General features: G+C 40.8%; 1 long non-coding RNA gene across 1 annotated transcript in view; it reads right to left on the reverse strand.

Annotated features, from left to right (window-relative positions):
• Window positions 1-12,929, reverse strand: part of LOC124805537 — a 41,130-nt gene extending 28,201 nt beyond the window's left edge. The window contains exon 1 of the long non-coding RNA XR_007017454.1: window positions 12,860-12,929. This is a non-coding gene — a long non-coding RNA (uncharacterized LOC124805537). The remainder of the gene's footprint in view (window positions 1-12,859) is intronic.
• Between the last annotated feature and the right edge of the window lie 1,265 nt (window positions 12,930-14,194).

A 14,194-nucleotide genomic window follows, 5' to 3' on the forward strand; every position in this document is an offset into this window, starting at 1 on the left:
GAATCATCAAAATAATGCTTGACGGACAACTATGAGATATAAAAAGCAGAGTTTCCTTACTTAAGGAAGTGTACTGGTATCAAACATAGGCCGTAACTTGAGGAACTGAAAGTGTGCCTAGATTACAGCGTTATATGAAAGTAAGTGATGGACTGTCGAAAAACTGGAAACAAAAAGACTCGATATGTTTAAGATATGATGGTACAGAAGAATGCTGAAAATTATCCGGACTGATAAATGAGGAAGTTTTCCGCAGAATCTGCAGGAAGAGCAATTGTATAAACCAGTAACTAAATATAGGGACAGCGTGGCAGGACACGTGTTTAGCTGTCAGGGAACAACTTCTGTGAAGCTAAGCTACAGAGGAAAACAGGAATTAGACTAGATGCAACAAATAATAAGGGCTTTGGGTGTAGGTGGTACTCTTAGATGAAGCGGTTGCCACAATACAAAATTAACCTCAATCGTAGAACTCTGGGCTTCTCAGAAAGACGGAGACAGACGAATTAAATGTTGGGAGGTCTCATGTATCTGATTAAAGCATGTATGTAGAGGCGACTAGCCATAGCTTCCTTCCTCGGTCGTCACTTATACCTGTTTTCTCGTTTGTACACTCGCAGTAGTTTCACATTATAAACAGAGGCGGAAAACTCGCCTAGATGCTTCTCTCATTGTGCGCAGTTGCTTCTCTTGCGTCAGAGCTGCTTTTCTCAAACTGTAGTTCCACGGTGATCGAAAGAAATTTCTTTTCAGCGTCCCATTACGGGCGTAAAATTACTTTTTCATCAGTCAATACAGACTGTAAGACTCGTAGTTTATCAGCTGCTAAGGTTGGAGAGTTTTCCATTTGATATGGTAGGTAATCTAGAATGACGCGTACTACCCGTAGTAAATTTGATTTGATGTTTCACCCGATATCTGTAAGTAGTTCAGGATCTCGAAATTAATTTACTGATTGTTTAGTGTGGAGTTGTATGATCAACAGTTCCATATGAAATTTTAAGGATGATATATTAAACTCGGACTTGTCTCTTCTCACATGTCTAGTGACGATATCTCCGCCGCGTTTTGTTAACTTACTGTGATATGGTACTAGGTTATGTGTAACATGAATTTAGAATTGAGTGTCGCGACACTAACTACTCTATACATTCTTCGTAAGAACCATCACTAGAAACTGTAATTAAAAGATAATGGTTTCTACTTCATCGTGATGGTAGCGCCGCTGATAAAAGAATTATTAGATCAGAATGAGGAAAAATGTCACTTTAGGTACTTTAGGATTGTAAGAGAGTGCTATCCGCTTTGTTGCTTACAGTGAACATTCTTGTCTCCTGGAATGAACATTCACTCTGATCAACCAGCCAAAGTTCCTCTTACTGTTGTCTGTCAGTCTCAATCATGTTACTAGGAAGCACGGTTGGGGAGACGAAGTGTACACGCAGGAGGAAGCTACAAAACTGATATCACAGCCGAACCTGCCGCTGCCCTGTAGCCCTCGCTGCAATGCCATACTGCGCTGTCATGGAGTTTTTGAGTGAATACAAGTTTGTTTAGTTGAATGTATATTCGTCTCGGTGACTGTCGATTAAGTGCACACCTTCTCTATAGCTATCAAAGTGTTGAAGGATTCTGAGAGCATGTTTTGAACTTTCTTGATGAAAAATAATGGTTTGAAGTGCAGTCGCAAGCTGTACTAACCACTGCAAACAGCGAAAAAGTTAGGAATTAAGTTTCACGTGATTTACAAGAAAAATTAGAAGAATCAGAAACGAATAGATGCTTGTAAATGTACCGATACCTTTTCAATTGCTAACGCTTGTCCATGCTAAATAGATTTTGTTGACTTATATTATAAAATTTATTTGAAAACTAAGCTATTGAATCTTCAAATGATTCAAATGGCTCTGAGCACTATGGGACTTGACTGCTGAGGTCATCAGTCCCCTAGAACTTAGAACTAATTAAACCTAACTAACCTAAGGACATCACACACATCCATGCCCGAGGCAGGATTCGAACCTGCGACCGTAGCGGTCGCGCGGTTCCAGACTGTAGCACCTAGAACCGCTCGGCCACCCTGGCCGGCTATTGAATCTTCTTCTGAAATAGAAGTTGAAGACTGATGCTGTTCCAGATCGGTGTCTCCCATCTTCCAGAGTTGATTTAGGACTTAGTTTTGAACCTAACAATAAGAAAAAATATCGGGTACCAAAAACGAATTTACCGTAAAGAAATAACAAAAGTTGTACACGTAAACATCGTGACATGACAGGTCACTTATCACCGTGCGATATTTGACTATTTTTCTGCTTGTTTCTCGGCTATTTTGAGGAGAGTAAATGGCTTGCTACCTCAATAAGAAATGAGCGTGCCCAGATATTCGTCCTGTGGTCTGTCTTGACTACAGGAGATCAGTCACAGAGCTCTAGGGACATGGGTCTCCAGAACATTTCAATATGTAGAAATCGGTTGCCGTAAACCTTTGCTCAGCTCTTTGTTGCCAGATTCAGTTTTCTCCTCTGAAGGAAATTAGGCGATGAGCCATTCCATCATTGAGCGTGACGAATTAATCTCCCTGTACGCCGATCTAAGAAGGGGCCGCCACTGCTCTGCTACGACACAGTGAGAGAATTCGTTGCCCTTCCCACTAGTTTTTGCTATCGACTCAAATGAGTGTTACCTGTCAGAGAGCCTCGGCGTGAAAAAATGGACCTGATACCAACTTCTTTCATATTATGATGCGTTCTATAAGCCATGAATGGGAAATTTCTGCAAGGTTCGCGTAAATGAAGCAACGTTTCGGTGAGCACGTTGGCAGTAGCTTTGAGTTATCTCCTTCACGTGTTTTCTAAACAGTGGGGAGTAGGTTTAGAGAAGGATAATTTCGGACACTTGCGACCCTCCCGTAGTGGAGCAAGTCTTCTTGTCCTGGCACCGTATGGGACACAAGGTTGGTGACGCCGATTGGGGCGATTTTTATCTGGTGGCCATCGGCGCGAGCGCCATCAACTTTCTGGGCAGCGCAGAGTTTGCGTGATTTGCTACGCTAATTGTATTGGCTGATTTATTGTGCTGTTTGGTGGTTCGTGGACTCGTTTACTTTGCCTTACTAGCTGCTTTCCCAAGCAGTCCTCCATGTAACTGAATTACCTTCTCACAGTGTTAGCGGGACGTTCTTGATTAAACTGAGTTCTCAGAGAGCTCTGTGTTTCAGTACTTTAGATGACTTTTTAAATGTTGTGCTGGAGCAATTTCTCAGTTAATTTTACGAGACATTGTGGTCATTCCGTTGGAAACTTATTCCTTACCGTTTTAACGTGGTACGTGTCGAGATCTTAGAATAAATAAATGACATTAAACTCAGACGTGATCTGAATCTCAGAAACAAACAATTTTCCTACAACTGATCGTGGTTGGGCGATCCTCGAAACATAAATGTAACCAGTTTATCTACATTTCTGATTTGTTTGTCTCCCTGTGACGCTTTTTTGTTGCAATGCACCGATCATTCACTTTACATGGAGTTGTTGTGATGAGCTGTTTACACGATGCATTGCATTCGCTCGGCTATCATCCTATTTATGATATAGTAAGGAGGTCAGATAGTTTACCACGTCCACGACACAAGGACAAACGAAACATTTAACTCACATCGATCCTGACCCATGACATTACAGCTCTATTATTTGATCCTATTGCCGATTGTTGAAGTGATTGGTAGAAGAAAAAAAAATTAACTATGAAATCAAGCAATGCTCCGTACGCAATAATGCATGGATGTGCCTTCAATTAGAAAATTATGGACAAAGAATACAGAATTACATGATCGTCTCCCTTGGTCTCTCTCTTTCAGTGTAATACAGAGTTACTCAAAATAAAACATTTTCAAAAAGTGGTTATATATTCTTTTTCTCACTGTAAATAACAAGTGGTTATGAAAGAACAGTGTAACGGAAGGTCATGTGAGGATATTGCAAGGGTGGAGTCTTTACATTGTATATCTTACATAGCGTAAGATAGCGTTTGTGTCTAAATAAAGAAAATTGTGGTGGTGTTTTTAACTAATAGATAAAGTTCACAAGTGTGATAAGTTAAACATCTACAGGCTGTCCCAAAAAATGTGTACACTCTTTTACATCTCATGACTACAATTTCTTTTCCATTATCAGGTGCGATCACTTGAAGAATGACTGAAGGCAGGCTAAACTTCGAGCAAAGGAAGTTTATTCTGAAGTGCTACTTGAAGATTGAGAACATAAGTGAAGTGCAAAGACAGGTCAAAATGACGTTTCAAAGAGACGCACCAGCATGACTACCACTTACTCACCTGCGAGTTAAGTCGAGGGAAGAAGAAAACAAGAGCCAGTCAGGAAGACCACAATCATTCAACGGTCCTACAAGAGAAAGAGAAGTCATCCAAATGTTTCATCAGTTTCCTATAACGTCTGTGCAGCAAGCGACTCAAGAGACAAGAGTTCCAAAAACGAGCGTCCATCGCATTTCGAAGCGTATCGAATAGAAAAGTTTCATTTCTAGAGTACTTCACGCTGAGAAGGAAGATGATCATGACACGAGAATTCAATTTTATATGTGGTCTCAACAAGGAAAAACAGTTTTCATACATGGTTGTTCGGAGTGATGAGGGAAGTTTTAAGTGAAATGGTTTAATTATTCGTCACAACTGTACCTACTGGGCTGCTGAAAATTTTTACGTGAGGGTGAAACACCACGTGAGCCTACAGGGAGATACAGTGTGGTGTGGTTTATCAGTATTTGGTTTGATTGGACCTTCTTTTCTGGGCGTACAACGACTAATGAAAAATACCTGAGCTTACTGCAGGTATAATCCATGGCACGCGTCGAAGTGACGCTTTGGCATGGAGAATGGTATTTCCAGCAGTATGGAGCACCTCCACACTACCGTAACGTAAGGGTCTACCTCGACGAACAGCTACAGGACAGATGGAGGAGACGCAGAGGCAGTACCGAGTACCCTCCACACTCACCAGATTTGATCCCTATGGATTTTTTCCATGGGGGTATGTGAAGCACAATGTTTATAGCACAAACCAGGCGCAATAAAGGATTTAAAAGCAGTGAAAAAGAGTATACGAAAATACCAATTGCGAAAGTTAGAAAATTATTTAATTCCATCGGTCAGCGTGTAAGTAGTCTGTTTAGGTTTTTATTTTGGTAACGCCACGTAGCGCTCTGTATGAAAATCACTGGCTGTGCTGGGTGCAGTCTATGGGTGGTTGGCATTGTTGGAATATTCGCTGTTGTAGTGTTGGGCAGTTGGATGTGAACAGCGCGTAGCGTTGCGCAGTTGGAGGTGAGCCGTCAGCAGTGGTGGATGTGGAGAGAGAGATGCCAGAGTTTTGAGAAGTTACTATAAGCGGAGTACTTGGACGTGTGTCTATCAGAAAGAGTAAATTTCTAATTCTTCATATCATGAACTGATATATATATATATATATATATATATATATATATATATATATATATATATATATATATTTGTGTGTGTGTGTGTGTGTGTGTGTGTGTGATGAGTTTTGAACACTATTAAGGTAAATACATTGTTTGTTCTCTATCAAAATCTTTCATTTGCTAACTATGCCCATCAGTATTTAGCGCCTTCAGTAGTTAGAATCTTTTATTTAGCTGGCAATATTGGCGCTCGCTGTATTGCAGTAGTTCTAGTAACGAAGATTTTTGTGAGGTAAGTGATTTATGAAAGGTATAGGTTATTGTTAGTCAGGACCATTCTTTTGTAGGGATTATTAAAAGTCAGATTGCGTTGCGCTAAAAATATTGTGTGTCAGTTTAGTGATGATCAGAATCAGTAAAGACAGAAATGTCTTAGTACGTTCAGTTTTGCTCAGCTGTTTGAAAATCAAATAAAGTAAGGGGTGTACCAGCGCAGTAATTCATTAAATTATCTAAGTGTGTCTGAACCACAACGGCCAACAATTCCGAAAAATGGTTGGTTGGTTTCTGTAGTTGTTTCCAATATTTTTCATTTTGAAATTTTTCTGTAACTTAATAAATATTAGTATTACAGTCGTAAGAAGGGTGCATACATTTTTTTGAGATACCCTGTATGCATTGTCTTTCCTTAAGGCTTTATGTGGTGCACTGAGGCGAGATAGTTAGTGGTGTCGCCGCAGCTCACACACCATCTGCGCTCGACACCTGTCGTTTATTCTAGTGACCAAGGTTATGACAATTTAGAAGACTAACCACTCATCGCTAATATGCAATGGCAGTTTCGGTCTTTTTCATCTTGATGAACACTAGCAACTTTAGGGAGTACTAGAAATTTCAAATTGTGCGAATCGCTAGCCACATCGACAGCCATTCGTTGTTGCTTACATAAAACGGGCGGCTTTCATCAAAGGTAGTTTGTTTCCGGGTGAGTGTCGCTTTCTGACGCTGGTCGAGCAGCCAACTCGTGAGCAGCAGTGCGTTCGCAGCTGCTGGTGCGGTATAACGGTCCGTCGTTTGGCACGGAACGGAGCTAGCCGTGTCCGCTCGCCGTGTGAGGGGCGTGGCCGGCGGCACCGGCTGACCTTCGGCCGCGGCCTGACCGTACACCGCCAGGGTACACAGCGCGCCCGATACGCCGACTGACCCTCGTCCCTATATAGGCACACCGCCTTCGCTACTCCAGTTTCTGCGCGTTCACCTCGCCACGCAGGTAGCGTGTTACCGACGAACATCCTGACTGCGTGGCGGGGTAATAGTCGCCTAGCCAAATACCTTCTTCCTTTTCCTATGTGAGTCTAAGTTATTATTAAATAGAAAAGATACTATAAAATCCTTGACACAGAGTGGTGTGCATATACTTACTTGCAACCGTTCCTGAAATGTGTGCTAATCAGTCAGGCACAGGTAAGGCAATTCGGTTGTCGGAACATGAAAGATTTGGAGACTAGGCAAGATATTTTGTGAAACCTCTCTCAAAAGAAGCCACCTATCTGAAGTTGGTCCTGACGTTTTACATATACCGGGTGATCAAAAAGTCAGTATAAATTTGAAAACTGAATAAATCACGGAATAATGTAGATAGAGAGGTACAAATTGACACACATGCTTGGAATGACATGGGGTTTTATTAGAACAAAAAAAAAATACAAACGCTCAAAAAATGTCCGACAGACGGTGCTTCATCTGATCATAATAGCAATAATTATCATAACAAAGTAAGACAAAGCAAAGATGATGTTCTTTACAGGAACTGCTCAATATGTCCACCATCATTCCTCAACAATAGCTGTAGTCGAGGAATAATGTTGTGAACAGCACTGTAAAGCATATCCGGAGTTATGGTGAAGCATTGGCGTCGGATGTTGTCTTTCAGCATCCCTAGAGACGTCGGTCGATCACGATACACTTGCGACTTTAAGTAACCCCAAAGCCAATAATCGCAAGGACTGAGGTCTGGGGACCTGGGAGGCCAAGCATGACGAAAGTGGCGGCTGAGCATACGATCATCACCAAACAAAACGCGCAAGAGATCTTTAATTCGTCTAGCAATACTTTTTTTGCTTCTAATAAAACCCCATGTCATTCCAAGCATGTGTGTCAATTTTTACCTCTCTATCTACATTAATCCGTGGTTCATTATTTTCCAAATTTATACTAACTTTTTGATCACCCGGTAAATTGAAAGAAAGCAGAAAGATGTAGCAACTCGGAGTACTATCTTCAGCAAATAGTACAGAAAAACATCTGTTACTACTGGCACTTGATCGATGTAATGCATGGCCGCAGGACAATGGCCAAGTACAGCATGAATTAACATTACCTGAATTCTCCACCGGTGCTTAACAGAAAGAGACAATAACATCAATAAGGAAACGCTTTGCTGATGTTCTGCAAATATTATTTGTTTAATTACCAACCAGCTTCCTTATTCTCAGGCCATCGTCATGTAAGAGCTCGAAGTCGCACTCACAGTAACATGACTTTCGTCTTAACACAGGCGTTATTGATACAAATACAGGAGATACGTAAGACATAATGTTTACAGAAGAAAGTATTACATTTTTATATTACGAAGAAAGCGTTACGTTTGAAACAACTGCATTGTTTACAGTCCTTTTCAAACAACTAGATAGGCGCCGGAGACCGTCAGCGCAGTGCAACGTTCTGCGAGTGCCAAGACCCGCGCGCGCTTCCTGCCATAGAAGGTACCATCCACGAAGCAACATCACAAGGTTGTCACTCTGCCATCAGTATAGTGTGTCCCTGAACGGATTAGTATCACCACACGAAATTCCAAGAAGCAAATGACCTTGTAGTTTCGTATCAGAATGGGGATTTTTCAGTGTGTGAAGAACACCTGACGAAGAGCCTCACCAAACTGTGTCAATCTTTTAAGACATGGCGACTTAAACTTAATGTTTCTAAAACAAAATTGTGTCATCTCTAACCGTTTAGTATCAGTAAAACTTAGCGCGCGTTTTGGCACTCTTGGCATAATCAAGTGCAACGATAACCCAGAATACCTCGGTGTCCCGTTAGGCATAACGCTGACGTATCATAAATACCCTTCCAGAACAGTTAAAAAGTTACAATTAAGAATGACTCTAGTAAGGCTGCTGGCAGATAGTACTTGGGGACCAACCACATCAGTTCTCCTTGGAGCATGCCTTGCGTTGGCATACTCTGCAGCAGAATATTATACACTAATTTGATTCCGCAACACGCAAGTGAAGAAAGTTCACGTTCATTTGAATGCAGCTATGAGAATCATAAGAAGCACAGTCAGGTCTACACGTACGTGATGGCTGCCAACACTAACGAACATCTATCCAGCTCACCTTCGTCGAAAGGCTGCTCTCTATAACCTTTGCAAGCAAATTTGTGAAAATGAGACAATCCCTCTCCAGAAAGATTTACTCTCGCTCCCTAGGTGAGCCTCTTATCCTGAAGACCACGATTCCAAGGAGAAGTCCAAATTTTCTGCACTGGGTTAAACTGGGACGCCGACTAGAAACGTGGGTGCCAAACCAGAGAGACTCGGAACCATGAACTTATTGACAAACCAACTGCTAATGTTCCGGCTTTTCATCGTACTAGAGAGATGTGGGTGAAGCTTACAAGATATTGGACAGGAGAAGGCATGTGCAAATACAATGTGCACAAGTGCGGCTTTTGCACTGACATTATATGTGACTCGGGTCATATTGAGACAGTGAGCTACAGTGTAAATCAGTGCCCTAACAGAGGTTTCCCTGGTGGTATCAGGAGTTTACATGAACGATCTGATGAGGTGCTCAGCTGGACTGACTGGATTGAGTCTCCCGCATTCGTGTGCAGTCTGGGCCGTTTCAAGTTTGTGTAGTGTACAGGGCGAGTCACGTAAGATGTAAAACTGCTTTTATTTCGTGAACGGTTATACATGTTGAAACGCGGTTTTCGGCAAATGGCAGAGCGTCGAGGGTCATGTATCCTTTTTTTTAATGTTTTAGCAGTGGTTGGTTGGTTGTTTTGCGGAAGGAGACCAGACAGCGTGGTCATCGGTCTCATCGGATTAGGGAAGGATGGGGAAGGAAGTCGGCCGTGCCCTTTTTTAGCAGTGGTGTCAACTGAGATACTGAAGCAAGTATGTAACCGTATACTTTTTGTAACTGTGTTCGATAGCTCTTCAGGAGACAAGTGCAGTGATTTAGCATTTGTTAATGTTGACGTTGAGACCGGTTGTAAAAAAAAAATTGAGAAATGTCCTAATGCCCTAGATGATAAGCAGAATGGCCGGCAACGCCATTAGAGGTGGAAACACCGCCAAGAAGAGCACCCGTACTACGCTGTGTCAGAATGTCAACATATTTGCCTGTTTATTTATGTGCGCTGCAGACCGCTCATTTCTGCTTCACCAGTCGCAGCGTGCAGACATGTACACCAACGAGGAGAAGTTGAATATACTAATTTTATATCACGAATGTAAAGGCAATGCCGTGAAAGCATTACAGCGGTATAGGGCTATCTGTCCGGATCGCCAACGTCTGACGCGCCAGACAACTGCACAAATTCTTAAGATGCATCCAGGCTTTCGGGCAAATAAAATTAAGGAGCCGGGCCTTGTGGGTGCATATATTTTATTAGTACATCATTTTAATCCGTTTACATGTCAATAACGTTCCCGATCCACCATTCATTATCACACGTACTGTCAACGTATCAGTTAAGTAAGAGCTCTGTTAATTTCACACTTAGAAAGCTCGCGCTAGATACTCTGGCAACAAAATCCAATGTCATTAGAAACATGCAGTACCCAGTTGTTTAGTTTTGCCACTAGTTCTATCACATAGAGATTTTCGGCGGCGTATGTCAAAAAAAATTCCGTATCAATGGTGAAATCATTTTCGAACTGCACAGATTGACAAAATTCTTATAATTTTGATACTGTGCTGCTGAGTCATAATTGAAATGTTATATTTTGGTTATCTTTGTTTGAGTCGACAAAAAGTCAGTCAGTTTTCGAATAAACACATGTCGAGACATTCTATAGCGTTGCAAGCGATCTGAAATAACGTAACATCTGACAGTTGGAAACAGACCCTCGTCAACGTAATAAACTACAAAAGGATATAACGCAGACTGCGATTATTCCCAAGGGAGCCCTGAGCAGTATCTTGAACAATAAATTAATAATTTTCAGCCAAGCCGTTGGAAAGTGCATTAAGAAACCAAATTACAGGCGTGGGAACCTGGATAGAGAAACCCACCTGTGGCTGGTATTGCATGACCCTTATGGCAGTTGGGTTGTTCTTGATCCGGTAGTGATAATGTCAAGACGGAACAACGCAGTATAGTGAGATATTACATGCCAATACAAAAAAAAATAACCAGGTGCAAATAAACACGGGAAACAGGTAGCTTTCAATGTGGCTTGTAGCCGTGACACATTCTCTCACATGTGTCCGTCGTTTTCAGGTACTGTTAACATACTTAGGAAAATCAAACGTGGTTTTTTGGATGCATGAAACGCCGGTCGCTGTGACCGAGCGGTTCTAGGCGCTTCATTCCGGAACAGCGCTTCTGCTACGGTCGCAGGTTCGAATCCTGCCTCGGGCATGGTTATGTGTGATGTCCTTAGGTTAGTTAGGTTTAAGTAGTTCAAAGTCTAGGGGATTGATGACCTCACATGTTAAGTCCCATAGTGCTTAGAGCCATTTGAACCATTTTTTTAATGCTTGAAAATATGCTCTTTCCAACTGTGACCCGTTTGAAATAAATTATGAATAACAGATTTCCTTAAAACAAGTTGTGAGTGATTTGGATTTGGATTTTTTGCGAAAGTAAAATTTTAACTAGTTTTCTAAAACTTCGGAAAACAGTACGTGACTGATATTTTATACTGGAAATTCTTATGTTTCTAAGTTCTTTTGTCCAATGATTCATGTCTACTACGCCTTTAATCAATGAGATTTGAGTAGCCAAAGTTAAAAATTTTATTCGCAGCCTGGTTTTTCAGGCTTCAATTTATGAAACATTGTTAGCAGTTGTTGGAAATTAAGCCCACTGTTCTGACAGGACTTAAAACACGCTGTTTCGAATGATTCTCAATTTTTAGCTTGAAAGAAGACGGCATTCGTGAAAGAAGTGTCGAATATACACTATTTCCACCTTTTCACTAAAAGCACCATTTTATCAACGAATTCATAGGTTATTGAAAAATAGTAAGTGAATGAACTTTTGTATTACATATCCCTGTCCTATCGGACTGTTGCTTATTATGTTTATTGTTCAGCATGCGTTTACTCTACAAGACATAAGAATTCAAATTTTACATTTTGTCGTGTCACTATTTCTGCCCCCAACTTTGACTCAAATTATCTAACATCGTTAGTTAGCGTTGGATAATAAAATACACCTTGTTTTGTGGCTGAAAACCATGTTATTTCTAATGAGCTATGTCATGAGAATTTTATGGAACACAGGCTTCGCAAAATGAGGTCGAAATTACCGCATTTTTATCACTTTACAACATCGTAGATTTTGCACTTAATTTATTCAGTGTTGGAAAGTGGTACATAAATGGAACTTTATAGATAAGAACTTTATGTTGTTTGATTTTTACATGGCAAGTTATGCTTTCTTCATACATTTATTCTCTGAGCTGTAAGAAGCCAAAACTTGGAAATTTTTTCGGGTGCCGATATTTGTTGTTGTTGTGAATTTGCCTAAAATTTTCTGTCTAAATATGGCTCGTAAAATTATTTTCATTATTACCCTTAAGAGAACAAATAACGTTGTACAAGACGGCCAAAGTTCTTTTTCCTACAAAATACTGCCTATATATAGTAGCTCAAACTCGCCAGAAATTCACGCTCGCTCTGTGTAAGACTAGTGATTATATTTCGGCCGGTATTGCTTCGACGAAGGTTAAACTTTGCGAATGTTCGTTGGGGACATGTGTGAATGATCACGTAAAATTTTATCGAAACTAGTAATGGCCGAGTAGGAAAGTGGTTGAAATTAGACGATTTGGAATCAAACGTCATTTCATGTTAAGTTCTCATTAATATTAGTAACAAGAAATTAAATTATTTTTCAGCTATCTTCTTAATTTTACTTTTAATTTTGCATTTGGACAGTTTATTCGTCTTGGCTAGACGTATCTCTCTCAGTAATGACGAAACCATATTAAGGTGTTAAAATGTGTGTAGTCACGCTATATGGAAATTTATGACTTACTATAGATATGTAAGAGAATGCGTTTACATTTTTAATGTGAGTAATTACCACCTTCCAGTTCCTCCAATAATAGTGCTTCTTGCCGAAACATACCAAGATAAAGAACACTTGATTCCACCACCAATATAACACTTTTCACTGAACTCACACCGGTGTTTGTCCTCGTAACGGCTAAAAACACCTCTAAACACTGGTTTGCCAGTCGTTATATCCAGCTGTACATCGAGAGAAAGTAATGAGCTCTAGTAGGAGCTATAAATGGGGTCAGCAGCGATAGTTTGTTACATGTTGCAGTTCACCAGCAGAAACAGTTGTTCTCCTGTTGACCTCAAGCAAGAGACAAGAGAGTTGCCGTTATTTTCTGCTGCAATCTGTAACCCAATTACATCATTCGTGCCAGTGTTTGGGCGGCATAGGTGTCTCTGGATAACGACACTGCACTACCATCTTACGTCATTCTCTGACCTGCGAGGCACTCGCAGCGTTGAATGAGACCACATTGTTCTCCATTTTTCTGTCTCACATGCCTTTGTGCCCGCTGCGGTGGGAAGCAAACACCAAGCTGCAGCTCCAATACTTTTTTTTATATATATAACGCAAGATTTCGGTCGAATTCACTCTCAAGTGATTATAACAGCTACAGTTACTGACGTACACAAGTTAATTACTTCCAAAATCTTCCCATTCGGAAGAGTGTGGGTAAACAGAAAGCAGTTGCCTGTTGTCCCGCACAGCACATACTGACTGAAACGCATACGACGATATGGTTTACGCAGCTGGAGTTTTCATAAGATGAGTGGTCGAGATCCATTTTTTTCTGAAAATCATTATTATGGTGACACGGTCGTGTAGCATAGACGTCCGCCCTCACATTTCGACAGTTATTCAAAAACGCTCGACGTCAATTCTTTCATCGGATCAAAAATATGGTGAGCCCGACGCTTTTACAAACTTAGTCGAAATTATATACAGAACAAGAGATCGCATTTCAAAGGCGAATAATTGTATTTAATTTGTCACTTTTGTTCTATACTTCTTATAACACCATTCACGAAGCGTTTGCGACACAACTTGTAGAAATGGTGAGATGCGGAAAATCGAGATGCTGCCGTCATACACAACAACTGTCTTTACGTACAGTACTCACGTGGTGTTTGGACATTGCCTTGAGCCGTGCTTTTTCTAAGTCTTATCGAAAAGTGTGCTGTTCAGGTTGCTGTCCTTTTATTTCAAGGTTACCAAATGCGATACATCAAATCCTCTTTATACGAAACAGCTGACATAGAAGGAAAACTCTTATGGCGTTAAGACCACACGTAATGACAAATACAAAGATGCGACTAAGGTAATTGGAGAGCTATATCCACATGCACAAACGGCGATAGTAAATCGTAAACAAGGTATGAAAGAGTAGTGCACTGACGAAGACGTCATTTATACTCTGCTAATTAATGTCAAAAGGTTTCCGGCGTGAATATGGCCG

Source organism: Schistocerca piceifrons, chromosome 1, assembly GCF_021461385.2.
Source record: "Schistocerca piceifrons isolate TAMUIC-IGC-003096 chromosome 1, iqSchPice1.1, whole genome shotgun sequence".
Taxonomy (NCBI): Eukaryota; Metazoa; Arthropoda; class Insecta; order Orthoptera; family Acrididae; genus Schistocerca; species Schistocerca piceifrons.